Source organism: Fukomys damarensis, unplaced genomic scaffold, assembly GCF_012274545.1.
Source record: "Fukomys damarensis isolate Sample0158 unplaced genomic scaffold, DMR_v1.0_HiC HiC_scaffold_16, whole genome shotgun sequence".
Classification (NCBI taxonomy): domain Eukaryota; kingdom Metazoa; phylum Chordata; class Mammalia; order Rodentia; family Bathyergidae; genus Fukomys; species Fukomys damarensis.
Window position 1 is genome coordinate 105,379,570 of NW_022900928.1, and position 15,511 is coordinate 105,395,080.

The 15,511-nt window shown below is 34.0% G+C and overlaps 1 protein-coding gene across 1 annotated transcript in view; it reads left to right on the forward strand.

Annotated features, from left to right (window-relative positions):
* Pard3b (par-3 family cell polarity regulator beta) overlaps window positions 1–15,511 on the forward strand; it is a 1,085,411-nt gene that overhangs the window by 355,191 nt on the left and 714,709 nt on the right. The window lies entirely within an intron of this gene.

Consider the following 15,511-nt stretch of genomic DNA (forward strand, 5'->3'; position numbering starts at 1 on the left):
AAAAAAAAAAAAAAAAAAAAAAAAAAAAAGTCACACTAAAGAACAAGTGATGTAAGAATGGCTGAGAAGCGTACCTGGAAAGGAATTTAGAGGGACCAGCAAACTGAAGTAAACTGAAAGAAAAAGTAAGGAGCCAGCTCTTTCAAAGTGTGGGGGAACTGGTTCAGTGAGATCTGAGGGATTATTCCTTCTTCAATACAGTAAGGAAGATGCTAATGAGGGGAAAGTGTTGGCTAATGAGGGGAAAGTTTTGACAGTATTTTGTAGGAAGACCATAGGTTAGAAGAAGAACATATAAAAGATTTTCCTGCTTAAATTGAAGGACCTCATTTGAAATAAGGGTGAAGGAAAGGAAACAAAACTGCTGAAAGACAATAATAATGAAAGAAAAATACAAGTTTTCCATGAAAGATTTTGGAGGACTACCAAAATTGGGAATTGTATTCTACCAAGAAAAGACATGGAGTGCACTTAGTGAATACTCTGTTGTGAACTTATGAGGTACATAACAAATATTCAGTAGCTTTAGAGTAGCTGTTATCCTTTGGATATAGAGTGAAATATTTCCTATACAAAACATTTTGTAGTTCCTTTAAAATTATGAATATTATAAAAAGGAGGCTATTAGTTTTTATCATAAAGGTATGTGTACTTCTAAGATTTTAGGTCCAATCAAATGGATGTGATAATCTATAATAATAATATAATCAGATGCTTTTCTTTCAATAATTTTCCCCTTTGTTCTCCTCCCTTTAAAGTGAAAAAGAATCTCCCACTCATTATGTCATTATATCATTTGCTAAAAAGTCAGTAAAACAAAAAATGATATTTTTTTACATCATTATTAAAATGTTGTATATAAATCCACTGGTAACTTTAAACAACTTTTTAAAAATTTTTTCTTCAGTTAGTATCATTAACAAGCTCCATCAAGGAATATCTTCCTTTATCAATTCATGAATGTTCATTTTAAGGGAAAGCCTCTTCATCAGAACATAATGTTTTCTCTTGGGACTGAAGACTGCTTGTGTTAGTATTTCAAGATGTTGGTGCCTTAATGAGTCATCCTATATGAAGAGAGTACAGAAAAAAAAATCCTTTCCTTACCCATTCTAAATTTATGGTAGAGAACCATGTAACAAAAGATAGATTAACAACAGAAAATCATGCAGATTTGTTTCATGCAAGTTTTACTGATGGAAGAGGAGCAATTTTAAGGATATGAAGATACACACACACACACACACACACACACACAAACAGGAAACCCAGATAATTTTTATGAGTTTGAGAAATTGATCGTTATGGAGAAGTATTATTAAATAAAGACTATAATCTAATAGTAAGAAAGCAGAGAGAGATTTAGCAAGGGCTGTTTCTTCTGCATTCCTTGTCTTCAGAGAGAAGAAGGTGCTTTCTTTGGAATATATATAGGGCACCTTATAAGGAAGGTGTTAGGACCTGCTTCAAGGGAGAAAGACCAGGGCAAGATAAGGTGGCATTCCTCCTTCTGCTGTTTTCTCCAATATCTAAGTGACATATGTAATGGTAATGAGACCTTAATTTTATCAAGAGCTCTCATCCAAAAGAGAGAGAGGCAATCACATCCTTAGGGAGGGCTGGTTTTGAACACTTGCTCACTTGCTTACTGGATTTGTTCAAACTGTCCTTCTGTGGAAATCTTCCAGGTTAACTGCTGATAACTTTACATTTTGTTAGTGTGGACAGTAGTATGTCAATTATGTTATAAGTAGATCAGTGGATTCTATAAGCTTAAGTAGGTATAGAATATGTATGTGCATATACACACACACACATATATATGTGATATTTACATTAATGGAAACCAATTGCTGATTTCCTCAAATAAGTTATTAATAGCATCATATCCACTCCTTCATCTTCATAATGTGGTGAAATCTCTTCTCAGTTTCAGGTACTTGAGAGTATCGCCTAATTTAAAATACATTTGTTTATAATCTCAATTTGAATATTTAAAAACAGAATCACGCATTATTCATATGTTTCTAATATTTATATGGGTTTGTATACATATTAGAGGAACGTCTTTAAGAACTTTTTCATCCCCAAATTTGAAATTAGAATGTAAGTATCTTAAATTTGAGATAAATACTGTTTTTACATTTTAACTTTTTTTTCTTTTTTTTTTTTTTTTTTTTTTTTTTTGGTACTGGGGATCGAACTTAGGTCCTTGCACTTGTGAGGCAGGTGTGGGAACCACTGGGCTAAATCCCAGCCCCATGTTTTTACTTTTTTAAAAAAATGGTAGATATAGGAAGCAGGGAGATAGACTTTGTCTAAATGTGAATAGGATCTGGGCATAGGTAAAGGCAGGAGGATGGGGAGGGAAGAGAAAGTAAAAAGGATAGCATGCATTATGTATATGTGCCAATTCCCCCAAAATGAATGCATTTATTACGTATCACAAATTTATATTAAAGAAGGGGAGAGGAAACTAAAAATATTTCAAGGCAAAAAGTTAACGCTAAAGAGCAGGAGTGAATTAGCTAATTTCTTTTTTCTTTGAACAGAGAAAATGATAATGATAAATATAAAAATTTACTCAGTGACATTCCTAAGTATTCAACTATAACCATTGTACTTTTCCAGTGGGAATAGAAACTTGAGAAATTAAAACTATCAAATTTTTATTAAAAAATTTTCAGAGTAGAAAAAGTTGGAATGTCTTTAGAAATCCATGAGAATAGTCACATGCCCTAACATCAAGATGTGTGGTTTACAAAGCTAAACAATTTAAAAGAAATGTGCATGTTAATACAATAAGAGCACCCTCCATCATTTATAAAGATCAGGCATGCCTATGGAGAACATTACCATCTGTAGAGACTGGAAAACCTCAGATGTTGCTGCTTAAAATATGTATATTTTCTGACATTTGGGCAGAATACTGTCATTGCTTATGAGAGAACTTGGTTCCTGACATTCACTTAAATGCTAATTTAATTTTGATTCTGGGATAGCAAAGGCTTGCAAATTTCATGCTAGTTGAGTTTCCTGGGATTTCTGATGAGTGACTGGGAATAAAAGGGGCCTCCCACTAAAGCCTGGGCTGTGATGGAGACATAAGATAAATTTCCAGTAGTAACAAATTTAGAAGGAAAAGCTCTTGTGCATAATCCACTGAAGTGCCTGACACTGCCTTTGCTTTAAGGAATTTCCTGGTGGCCTTAGGGAGGATATTAATGGAACTCTTTAAGCTTAACCTCCTTAAAATACTGTTATGCAACCCTTGTTTCTGCTTTAAAGTCAGGAATTTTAAGTAGATTAGAGTGAAGAACAGTGCATTCCATGCAACATGAAGTTAACATTACACTGTTAATAACATTCAACTGAATTATTAATTTCTGCCAGGAGTTGCTTTTAAAGTAATAAGGATTAACTCTAGAAATAAGGATTGTTTTCCCCTCTTTGCTTCTTTGTGTGAGGAATTAACTCATTATAATCAACAATATCTTATAAAACCAAAAAAGAAACACAGCTATAAAAACTTGTTATATTAATGGCTGATTATATCAATGTTCTATAGCTAATAGTTTATTCAAACTATCAAAAGAAAGTATTTCATTCAAGCTATTGAGCTTTTCATCTCCTAGAACCAGTCTGCTACAGGGCAGTGTTTGGGATGGTAACCAAGGATGGTTAAAATGGAAAGAGGTTGGTTTGTTCCCTCTCTTTCCAGTGAAAGAGTCATTTGAATCAGCGTACAGGCGACATGGTGTGGATTTGAAGCAGAGAGGTTGGCAGATGGCACTCAGGATGGAGAAACTGCTGGCAGATGGCACGGATTATTTGAGCAACAAAGACATTTTGGCTATCAGTCCTAAGAATTGGAAAGAAAGAAGATGACGATTTCTTTGATGTTGCCAGCTTGTGTACAGAAAATGCTTTGGCAGAATGGAGACTGATAAAAGGAAAAGATAATCAATTGTTAACTGCAAAGAAAGAGAAGAATTGTTGTTATTAAGTTTCCTAAGTGTGCTCCCTGTGCTGTGATTTGGACATAGTTCCATTTGTAAGAGCCCCTTCTGAGATCAGCTGAATCTGCTCTGCTGATGGAGTATTTGGACACGTTCATTCTGTTTTATTATCAAAAGGATCGTCTTAGAAACTTTGTTTATAAAAAGCATATTCCCTTTTTCTGTTTTATAAAACCAGTATTGATGACTCCATTTTCCTGGTTTCATATGGTAAAATGTAGCTTTTCATTGTGACAGTTAACATAGTTCTGATTTGTCAGGTTATGGCGCCCTTCAACCATGTTTTAGCTGCTAAAATAATCTGTGGTGAAATCAGGTTGGGTTAACATGACCTCGATGTTTATCAGCAAAAGGTGTATGTAATGTGGCCGTGCATTACTTTGGGGGCTGTAGTCATAATTACATATATCTCATTTGTTTTCTAGAGCCTCTGTAGCAAATAAGCTTTCAGTTCCTAATACTTGCACTGGGAGCTGTTACGATTTTTCAATTATAGATTTTTCACCTATTGTTGCCTAATACCCCCCCCAAATGCCTTTTGTTGGGTGTTGTATTTCCACAATTAATAAATTTTGATAATTTTTTACTGAAATGATAACCATGATAACCTGTATCCACAAGTAGTACTTTAAACTGATTTTTTTGTGTGGTTTTTTGTTTGTTTGTTTGTTTGTTTTGGTACTGGCAATCTAGCTCAGGTCCTCGTAGTTGCAAGGCAGGTGGTGAAACCACTGAGCTAAATCTCTGGACTTTAAACTGAAATTTATAACTCAGTTGTTCTAAAATAATTTAACAGACCAAGAACAGTGCTAAGAAAAAATATTGTGTTTTTCAAAATGAAATTTAAAATGCAAACTCATTATAAAAATAGAAAAATTAATGTTATATATACTCTTAATTATTTCTCCCTATCTTATTGAAGTTTAAATTTTTGATGTCTATTGAGAAAAATGTTTTAAGATTTTTAGATGTAATTGAAAATGTTGCTCAACTGACATCAAAAGAGATAAGTGAGATATATTCAAAATGATGTCACCATGATGCCCCTCGGCCACTGAAATTACCGTCGTTATGATTATTTAACTTAAGAGAAATCCTCTCTGAGTGCTCCTGGGCTCTTACCTTACCTGGTCTTCTATCAGTCTTAGCCATTTCTTGCAGAAGAGGAGAAACATCTAACTGTAACTCTAGAGCTACAGAGGAAAGAAGGTAGGGAGACACAGACATAGCTGAAGAGCAGGGCGAACCTATAAAAATACTACTTTGCTAAAGAGGGAAATGATAGGTAGAGCACTTCAAAGAAAAATGCTCATTTCAGTAGTGTCATTAAACTTATTTAGAAGAAATGTCTCAACAGATAAGTAAAAGTTTTGGCACTTATATATTCTTGATAATAGTCCTTTGTCTGAGGAACAGCTGGTAAAAATGTTTTTCCACATTGTAGATTGTCTCTTAGTTCTGCTGATGGTTTCTTTTGAAGTATAGAAGCCTTTTAGTAAGATGAGATCCCAGTTGTTGATTCTATCTGCTAGTTCCCGTGCTACTGAGGATTTGTTCATAAAGTCTTTTCCTATGCCAATGTCTTCCAGAGTTCTGCCTAACTTAGCTTCCAGCAAGTTTAATGTTTCTGTTTTAATATTTAGATCTTTAATCCATTTGGATTTTAATTTAGTGCATGGTGAAAAGAACTCAAAACAATCAGCCCCCCCAAATATAAAGACCCGATTCAAAAATGGGCAACCGAAATGAACATTTTGCAGACAAAGAAGTAAAAGCAGCAAGTAAATATATGAAAAAATGTTCCACATCACTGATCATTCGAGAGATGCAGATGAAAACACTGAGATTCCACCTCACCCCACAAAGAATGGCTGCTATCAAGAAATCACACAGTAACAAATGTTGGCGGGGTTGTGGGGAGAAAGGAACCCTCCTCCATTGTTGGTGGGAGTGCAAACTAGTGCAACCACTATGGAAATCAATATGGAGATACCTCAAAGAGCTTGGACTGGAGGTTCCATTTGACCCAGCCATCCCTCTGCTGGGTATCTTTCCAAAAGAACTAAAAGAATCATATCACAGAGAAGTATGCACACCCATGTTTATACCAGCACAGTTTGTAATAGCTAAATCTTGGAAACAGCCCATTTGCCCATCCATTGGAAACTGGATAAAGAAGATGTGGTTTTTCTATAAAATGGAATATTTCTCAGCCATAAAGAAGGAGAAAATAGATTCATTCATAGGAAAATGGATACATATTGAAGATATACTCCTAAGTGAAATAAATAAGTCACACATGTGTAAATACCGAATAGTTTCTCTGGTGTGAATAATCTGCAATAATACATAAAATCCTAATAAGATTACTGACATTTAGAAATTGGAAGAAAGGAGCTAAAGGTGTTGGGAAGGTGGGATGGGCAGGGGAAGGGTAATAAGGGAAAAGAAAAAAATGTGAGATAATGAAAAGATGAAAATAAAGTGTTTGTAGATGGGGAGGGGAGGAGGGGGTGAAGGGAGGGCAGGGATAAGGGGAAAAAATGAGAATCAAGACTTGTCATGTAGAGGTACAAGATCCCAACAATGAATGTAACTGTACTGTATCCCTAAAATGTACCAATAAACTCAATTAAAGCTGAAAAAAAAATAAGGAAGCATACAGAAAAAAAAAGAAAAGATGACCTAAATCATATATGATTTTAAATATATATGATTATTCATACCAATAAATAATTTCCACACTTTGAATCATGACTAGAGGGTTTGCTCACAGAAATGAAATAATGGGTTATACTGTCAAGCTCCCATTGACTACAATATGTGGATTTGGTAGCGAGCTGGGCAAGGATGGGAAACATAGGGTTGACCTAGATACCATAGAAGTTCAGGCAAAATATAAAAGCTTAGGTACAAAACCAGAATAGGAAAGTACTTTTGCTATCAAGTAGTTTTCCCTGTAAAGCACAATCAAGATGATAGATTCACCCCAAGGAAAATCAAAACAAACATGACACCCTAAATGAAAATAATTCACTTAAGATTTATTTGAAACTTAAACAGTGGGGCTTGGCAAAGTTTAAAAGAATGAAGTCCTTTTCAAATTTAATTTTGACAAAATTCAACTCTCTTTACTCTTGTAGTAGATATGTTCTGAAAGGGTTTTTGTTACTGGGGAAATCTGTGTGTGGTAGAAAAGCCAAAGGCTAATTTGAGAATACTCCCCTTTGCTAATATGCCAAAAAAAACTGTCTTTCAGATAGCACACATATCCAGTGTATCAATATCACCTATCCCAGTATTCCACTCTTTACATATGGTCTGAAACCATTCAGCAATCACAAATGGGTGTCTTCCCAAATTTCATTTACAAATCAATTATCAGGAATCCAGAATATATATTCTCAAAGAAACAATATTGAATTGTAAATAATGGTTAGATTACCTAGCCAGGCAACATTCATGTAATTCACGCTGTGTTTATTTTAAAACATCAGTGCTATCAACAAATTTAAACATTGCTTCTATAGGAACATGTGATTGAAAATTCCAATTGAAAATGTTTAATGTCTGAAAATGAGAATGTGGAATTTTCCCATACCCTGATTCCTCCCTCAATCTAATCAGGGGCTGTCTTGAGCTCACCAGTGAGAGAAAGAAGAAGGAAGAAAGGTGTTTCAAAGGAAGCTGAAGCTCTTGAGTCAAGGTACCACTAGAGCTATTTACATTCATTCACTGAGCAAAAGTACTTGGCTAGAAGTTGGAAATGCAGTTGTTCAGTAAGACTCTATGTCTCTTACTGCACAGTAGGGAGACTTAATATGTATCATATCGATAGAGGAAGCAGACTGTATAGGGAAAATTGGATGACCAAGGAATAGAGTTCCAGTGACTTAGAATACAACATGAACTTCTTACCAGTGACTGGAAATGGTCAAGCCCTACATACTTCTTGGATTCATCGTGAACTATGGCCACCTCTTTTGATTCAGTATGTCTCAGCTGTACTTGTACTTCTTTCTCTCTCTTGAACACCTAGTGTTCTTTCTTGCCACAGTACTTATGCACTGGCTTCCTTTTCTTTCTGTTGACTGTTTCCTAGTATCTTTCTGAAAGCCAGCACTTTCTGAGAATTAAAGCGTTAGCACAAAGCCCTATTCAAAGAGGCTTTCCTGACCATCTTATCTAATACATGTCTAATATCAGACCCATTACTTGCATCTTTCCCCATTAAGTAGCCATGTTTTGTTTTCTTCCTCACATTCATTATTAAGTTAATTCTATTTATTTATGTGCTTAGGGTCTCTCTTCCTAGTTTGAATGTAAACTCTGAAACAGGAGACATTAATCACTTAAACCATATCCTCAGTGCTTAGAACAGATTCTGGCATATAATACTCCTTCAAATATATGATTGAACAAGTGAGTGCTTTGGATATTGGAAATTGATTGAATAAGTCAGGATTTCTCAATCCAGGCACTATTAAAATTTTATGGTAACTATTCTCTGTGGTAAAGGAGCTGTCTTTACACATTATATGAATACCTGATAGGTGCCTGACATCTACCCACTACATACCATGCCAGTTTCTCAGTGTGATCATTAAAAATGCAACTTGGTGTTGCCCCTCATTGATAAATACTGATCTAGAGAAAAAGTGAATCCAATTATTAGTATGTTGGAGTGGTAAGAGCCAAAAAGGTTGCATGGAATCTGTTTCTACCATTTATGAGTTGTATAACCCTAAACTCCTTTTTTTTTGATCTTTGGACTTTGTTCATGGTTTATTATGAGGATTGCATGCTGCCCTTGCTTTCAGAACAGATCCTGCATATGGCTTGATCCAGCCTCCCTATCAACCAGGCTCCCATTCATCCCCATTGTATGTTTTTGGTGATGGTATGTACCAAATCCCTGTCATGTCATCTAGCACTGAGGTTCTTTGAGATGCTCAGTATTTATACTATTCTGATACACTATTTTCATTCTTAACAGATTGATCATTATCTAAATGTAGTAAAGGAAAAACGAATCCAAAAGAGTGGCATGGTGGAGTTGTAACAGATAGATGCACGGGGTTCAAAATTCACTTCTGTGCATTTATTGTGATGATATTCTGGCTGCTCATTCTCTGTGGCTGTGTATTATTGTGATTATTAAATGAAAGTACATAAATGAAATACTAAGAGCCTGGCATGTACTAGCTGTAAACTTTCCTCACTTTTGAAAAAAAAAATTCTCAAGTGATGCATACATAGGTACACGTATATAAATTTCTTTTATGTGTCTGGATAATCATTCAGTAATTAATGTATTCACTCAAAAACATTTATAATCCACCTACTTCTTAGGTACCACTTTTCTAGGTGCTTGAATTTGAATAAAAATAGTTCAATTAACAGCAATCATCAACAGTGATAGTTTTAGATTTTTTTCTCTACTGAATCATGTATGAGGTTACACACACACAAACATTCAAGTAATATATATATAATATATAATGCATTATATATTATATATACATATATGAACTATATGTGATATACATAGATATATAGATATATATCTATGTATAAATTATCTTACCCTATCAACAATCAATTCAGTGGCATAATCATTTGAGTTATTTTGTCATTTAAAATTTGCCCTTTTCAAGTGGAGAAGGGTAGGGTAAAGGAAATAAGGGACAAGTAAAAAAATGAGAAAAGGAAAAATGGAAATAAAATCTTTGTAAATAGGGGAGCATGGAGGAGGTGAAGGGAGAGCAGGGATATGGGAGAAAAATAAGAACCAAGATCTGTCATGTAAAGGTACAAGATCTCAATGATTAATGTAACTGTACTGTGTACTTAAAAAGTACTAATAAACTCAATAATGACAATAAATAAATAAATAAATAAATAAATAAATAAATAAATAAATAAAACTTGCCCTTTTCAAAACAATGTTGCCCCATAAGTTGGTAGAAGATTTGTTAATTTTTTTCCAAAATACAAATGTAAAATATTGAATGCCTGAACTTTTGATCTAATCAGTTTTGTATTTTGACCTTACAAGTCAGATGATTTGAGGATTAAAAGTAGAACAGCAAAACAGCTTTTGAGTTTGAGCTTTTCTGTTTTACTATACTTCTACACCCTTACATTTTTAAATTTGAGGTTAGCATTGATAGCTCTACAAATATCTACATGGTTTTAAAACGTCTGTGTATCTTCCAGTCTAAGACCATCTGGATTGAGCTGAATTTTCACTCAGGGACGTGGGTGAAAAGCACTTTTGCAAAACATGACTGTACCATCCCTGAGAACCATTACAAAATGCTCAATGGGCTGTAATAGTATTTTTATTATCTTATAACTTTGGCTCCCTTAACATGCTTGAAGGTCTTTAAAATGTACCTTTGAGCATTGTTCTATGTGCTTTGTGTCTCTTGAATAAATAATATACCCCCATTGACTTTTTAATTTTGAAATTTGATAACAATAATGGAAGAGAAATCCCTGACCATTTTATGTGTTTTGCCACTTCATTTTGTATAGTCTCTTTTCCTTTGCAAGGATATGTTTGGCATATGTTTGTCTGTTTTGAATGTGTTATTTCATTGTTAATGAAAATAATAATCTCCCACTGCCCTGGTAATCTTTAATTATTTTTCAGCATTTACTATGAGCCATACTGAAAATGATTGAAACACTGATGCTGACTTAGATTCTTCACCACCCAAAGCACAGGAGGGGAAGGGGCATCCTGGACCATAGTGCCCCAGGATTGATGGAGTGGGACTGGTGGGCTGAGCACTCTCTGAGAGAGGCACCCTAGATGCCAGCCTGCTGAGGCATAGAACATTGTGAAAAATGTTTCTATATTTCATTTCTGTGATTGTTGATAGCCTTCTTGGGTAGTATCAGATAGGTTTCTACCCAGGTGAGTCATTAGCCTTTCTCCATAGCCTTCACCAAACTGAGCTCTATAAATACACAGGGGCTATGATTAATCATCTAGGAATATGATATATTTTGTTAAGAAAAGTTTAAATCAAGTTATATAAGTGACACCCATTATTATTTATTAAAAATTTATGCTAAACCAACAATTGTGTTCACTTCTTTAAGAGCTTATTTCATTTAACTTTCACAAAGATTCCACTAGGTTAATATTACTGATATTATTTTATTGATTTTAAAAATGGGGGACAGATTTATAGGGATAAATAATTTATAATCTCAGTGCCTAAAAATAGTGGTGCTGTAGCAGAAGATTGTAGTACAAAATATATAAAGTTTAAAAGTTACCTACAGTTGTGCCATAGTTCTAGAATTTCAAAAGTGTAGAAACCATAGAAATTACCTAGTTTTCCTCCACTACTATCAATAATACAGATGAAGAAAACTCTGAAACCTGGAAAATTTGAGTTTTCCTTCAAAGTATGCTGTTTAAGCTCTATTAATTTAACGACTTTCTGGGAGGCCCTTTGTTGAATATCACTTTATTATATTTATTATGAATATTTAGAATTTAGATAAGTCATGAATGGAACATGTTGAAGTTGATAATTCAGAGTTTCTTATCTCTTGACTTGGAGCTGGTACCATGGGGGAGGAATTCTGTGGGGCTAGCTGAGTTGGGGTGATCTCTGCATTTATTGATGGTGGAGAGCCCATTTAGTACTGATTAGAGGAAAAAGGCATGTGCCCTTTTAGTCAACAGAATATGAAAGCCAGCAACAGAGAATCAGATGATGCTTCTACCCATCTATATCTATGAAACAGGTATATCACCTCTAGAAAGGTAAGATGAGGTTTCTGCCTCTGATTGAATACCAGTACATGCTTTACAGACTCTTTGATGTTAATGTCTTTTTTTGTTTTGTTTTGTTTTGTTTTCATTTTAAGGGTCTCTGTGGGTATCAATGATCTACTTTTTAAATAGTCAACTGTGGTTCATGAAAGGAAGGATATATTATGTGATAAAATGTGTATGGGGCTCTGTGACCCCATTAAAGATAAATGTTTTTAGTCTTTTTGGATCATTTATTCGTTTTACAAATTTTATTTGTGGAAACTGTTTGGGGAACCATTTAAAAGATTCTTATTTAGAAATTTGGGTGTGACCAAAAGTATTCATCTCCTATATACCCCCAGTACAGGAGATTTTTATATGAGTACAAACTTTGACAAGTACAGAATTACAAATTGTACTGTGCTTAAGAGAAAAATTAATTCTTCTAAAGTTCTTTATGTAAAAAAGAAATATTTAGCTTATTAGTGTGCCCTGGAAGGTTTTTTTGTTTGGTTGGTTGGTTTTTTGGTTTTTGTTGTTGTTTGTTTTTTGTTTTTGTTTGTTTGTTTGTTTGCCAAATATAAAATAGCTTTTGGGCTGAGATTATTTGTCTTTAAGGAGACTGTTTTAGGAATACCTAAAAACTTAAGAAAACAAAATATTGCAATGACTTGTTTGATGCAGTGTAAGGCTTTCTTTTTGAAGCAGTTTGTGTTGGCTGTGATTCTTTTTTTTCCCCTCTTGTAACATTGGGTTGAACATATAGAGAATATGAACATTTTTCTTCTCTTGGATCAAAGAATACTGAAAATAGTGAAAGAGAAACAAATTCAATCTTATCTCCACCCTTAATTTTTCTGTAGTCCCTCAAGTGTTTTGGAATTATGTTTTAAAGATATATGTGTGATCCTTTTAATGTTCAGCTCATAGTTAAATATCGTGATGTCCCTGTCCCCATGCCTGCTGTGGGTGAACAGTACCCAGAAGATTTCTGTTTTCTGTCTGCTATTGGTCAGCATGTTTGCTGAGAAAACAAGCATTTTTGCAGTGAGAGCTGGCTGCAGGAGCCCCATGTCACTTTTCCCAGTAGTCAGTTTTCTCATTTCCCTGGGCATACTGATGAAACAAGGCTTTGGTTTTCTGTGCATACTTCCCTTGCTGTTTTGTTTTGTTTTGTTTTTTATCCTTATCTCTGCCCCCTCCCTCCCTCTCTCCCTGTCTCTCTCCTGCTTTCTCTCTCTGTCTTGCTTCCTTTCTAAGACCCTCCAAATGAATACTTTGGCTGAGGTGGCCAAGAAAGTACCCTTAAATTGAGAAGCAAGTGACTTAAGTATGCTGCCAGGCTCCAAGCCAAATAAAGTGCTAAGCATGACAATTAATTGGATAACTACCAAAATACCTCTTACTGTAACTATAATTCAGAATATCCTCAGCTCAAGTTTAAAAATGGGCCTGCCCAGTTAATCTGAATATTTCCAAGAGTGCCCATGGAATGCTTCTGCACTGTCTGCATATACATTTTGGCTTTTGGAAGGGGAAAGAACTGACATTTAGTGACTGGCTAGTGCTAGAGTCTTAATCCTCTCAGCCAGCCAGAAGGTGCATAGTCATGTTTCCCAATGAAGAAAATGAAATAAATGCTTACTGTGGGTATTTCAGGCCAGAGTTGTCCTGCTTAATTAAATCCATTTGATCACTTTGCTAAATAAAACTGGAATATGTACACTCATGTTGGGGAGTTTACAAAAACAATAAATAATTAAATATAGTCTCCTGCTATATAAAAGGAAGTTGGAAATATTGTCCTTCAAGAGCATAAAAATAATACATAAAAACTGAGTTAGCTTTTCAAAGTCAGAGGAAAGTATACATAATGTTCCCTTTGGGTCTTCTGAATATTTTATTTAGAGTCTAACTAGTCAGACTGGCTTACAAATGGCTTTGTTTTGGTTTCAAGGATTTTTGCATTTATTTTAAAGTTTTTTTTTTTTTGGCAAGAAATGATATTGAAATAAATGTGGGATTGCCTATCACTACAATACTTAAATTTTTTGAAAACAGTTTTTAAACATCATATACAGTAATTATGCTGTTATTTAATTTGTAGTGTCAAATGCAAACTCTAACTCTACATATGTTGATACAGAGTTTGATTTGAATTTACTTTGATAATTTCTCTATTTTAAGTAGGTGTTCTACCTAGATAACTTAATTTTAGGCCAAAAGTTATTTTTCCTACCTGCATTTTAATTAATCATTTAGTATTTTATATATTTTTGGTTTAATATTAAAAATATATCTAGAGTTTTTATGAATTGTAATTACATTTTAAAATAAACCCCTTTTGAAGGCTTTGTGTAAATTCCCACTTGGTTTATTGTAGGCTGTAAACATTTCAAACAGTCTATTGTTGAATAAAAAATACTAATCATGTCATATTTCTGCATCATATCTGGGCTTATCCATCAGTTTTAACTTTAGAAGTGGCTTCCTCTTTGTTTTTCTGCTTGCAAGGCAGAATGCATACTTAGAACAATGTGTGAGGCACAAGGACATTGTCAGTGGAGAAAAAAGTTCAGTTCTAATCCTTTCTCACTTATCTGTTTGAGTTTTTAAATGAGGTGCTAAAGAAGTAAATAATAATGACATGAATGATTTCTTTATTTAGAAAATCAACTGTCAATTAACTAATGAATATTCTTTTTAATCAGTGTTAATTGACAAATTTCCTGTACTTACAAACTCCATGCTTGCATAATGGTTCCTTTCTGACATACTGATTTCCCTTTTCTGAATTGGTAGTCCTGTTTAGTGCAGTTTGACATTGCTTGAGTTCCCTAGTTTGGAGCTAGATGGAGCTATGAGATCTTCTGTAACGTACAGGAGGCTGGTGATGACTCAGGTCTGCTCAACATAGTAAGTGGGATAAAGCCTACTGTTAAAGCCTTCTTTCCCTTTTGTCTCAAAGACAGTGTGGAAAAGAAAGTCTGGACTTGTAAAACAGTCATTAAAATGAACAGATAACTATAGTTTTTAAATTATCATTTGTTTCTCAGCAGCTCAAAATAAATAAAAATTCCCCAATCCGAAACAGAAAAACTGCTGCAGATATACCTACCCTTATTGCCATTATCTCAAAACTAAATTAAACCTTTTGTCATTAAAAACGCAACAATTATTTTTTTCCAAAATATTATAATTCTCTCGGAAATCTGCACAATACAGATAATTTTAGAAAAAAGGAATGTGTGGCATTTGTGTCAGGTCTCATCTGCCAAATTTCATACATATACACATTCATGTTTTATAAATAGATAGTATTGTTTACATAGATATTCACAATATATACGTAATATATGTGCAATATACATGTAATAATTATGCAATAATGTGAAAATATTTCATAAAGGATTAATAATTTTGCTTAAAAGATTTTGGTTAGAACTTAGAAGGAAATGATTTTCATAATTCCCTCTATTGAAGTCTTTCAAAGGTCTCTCTCCTTGAAGCTTATATTCCGTCTTCAGAATGCTTTGACAGGAAATGTTATAAATTTGTTTTTGTTTTGTGTTTTGCTCTGTACTTTAATAAGCCAGCTATGAAGTCTTTTCTGCCTATTACTCCATGTGTTTTAATCCTGAGAAATATTCCCAGATTGTTGTCCTGCTACTTAGTATATGTTAAAGGTCATTTTTTTTTTTTTTTTTTTTTT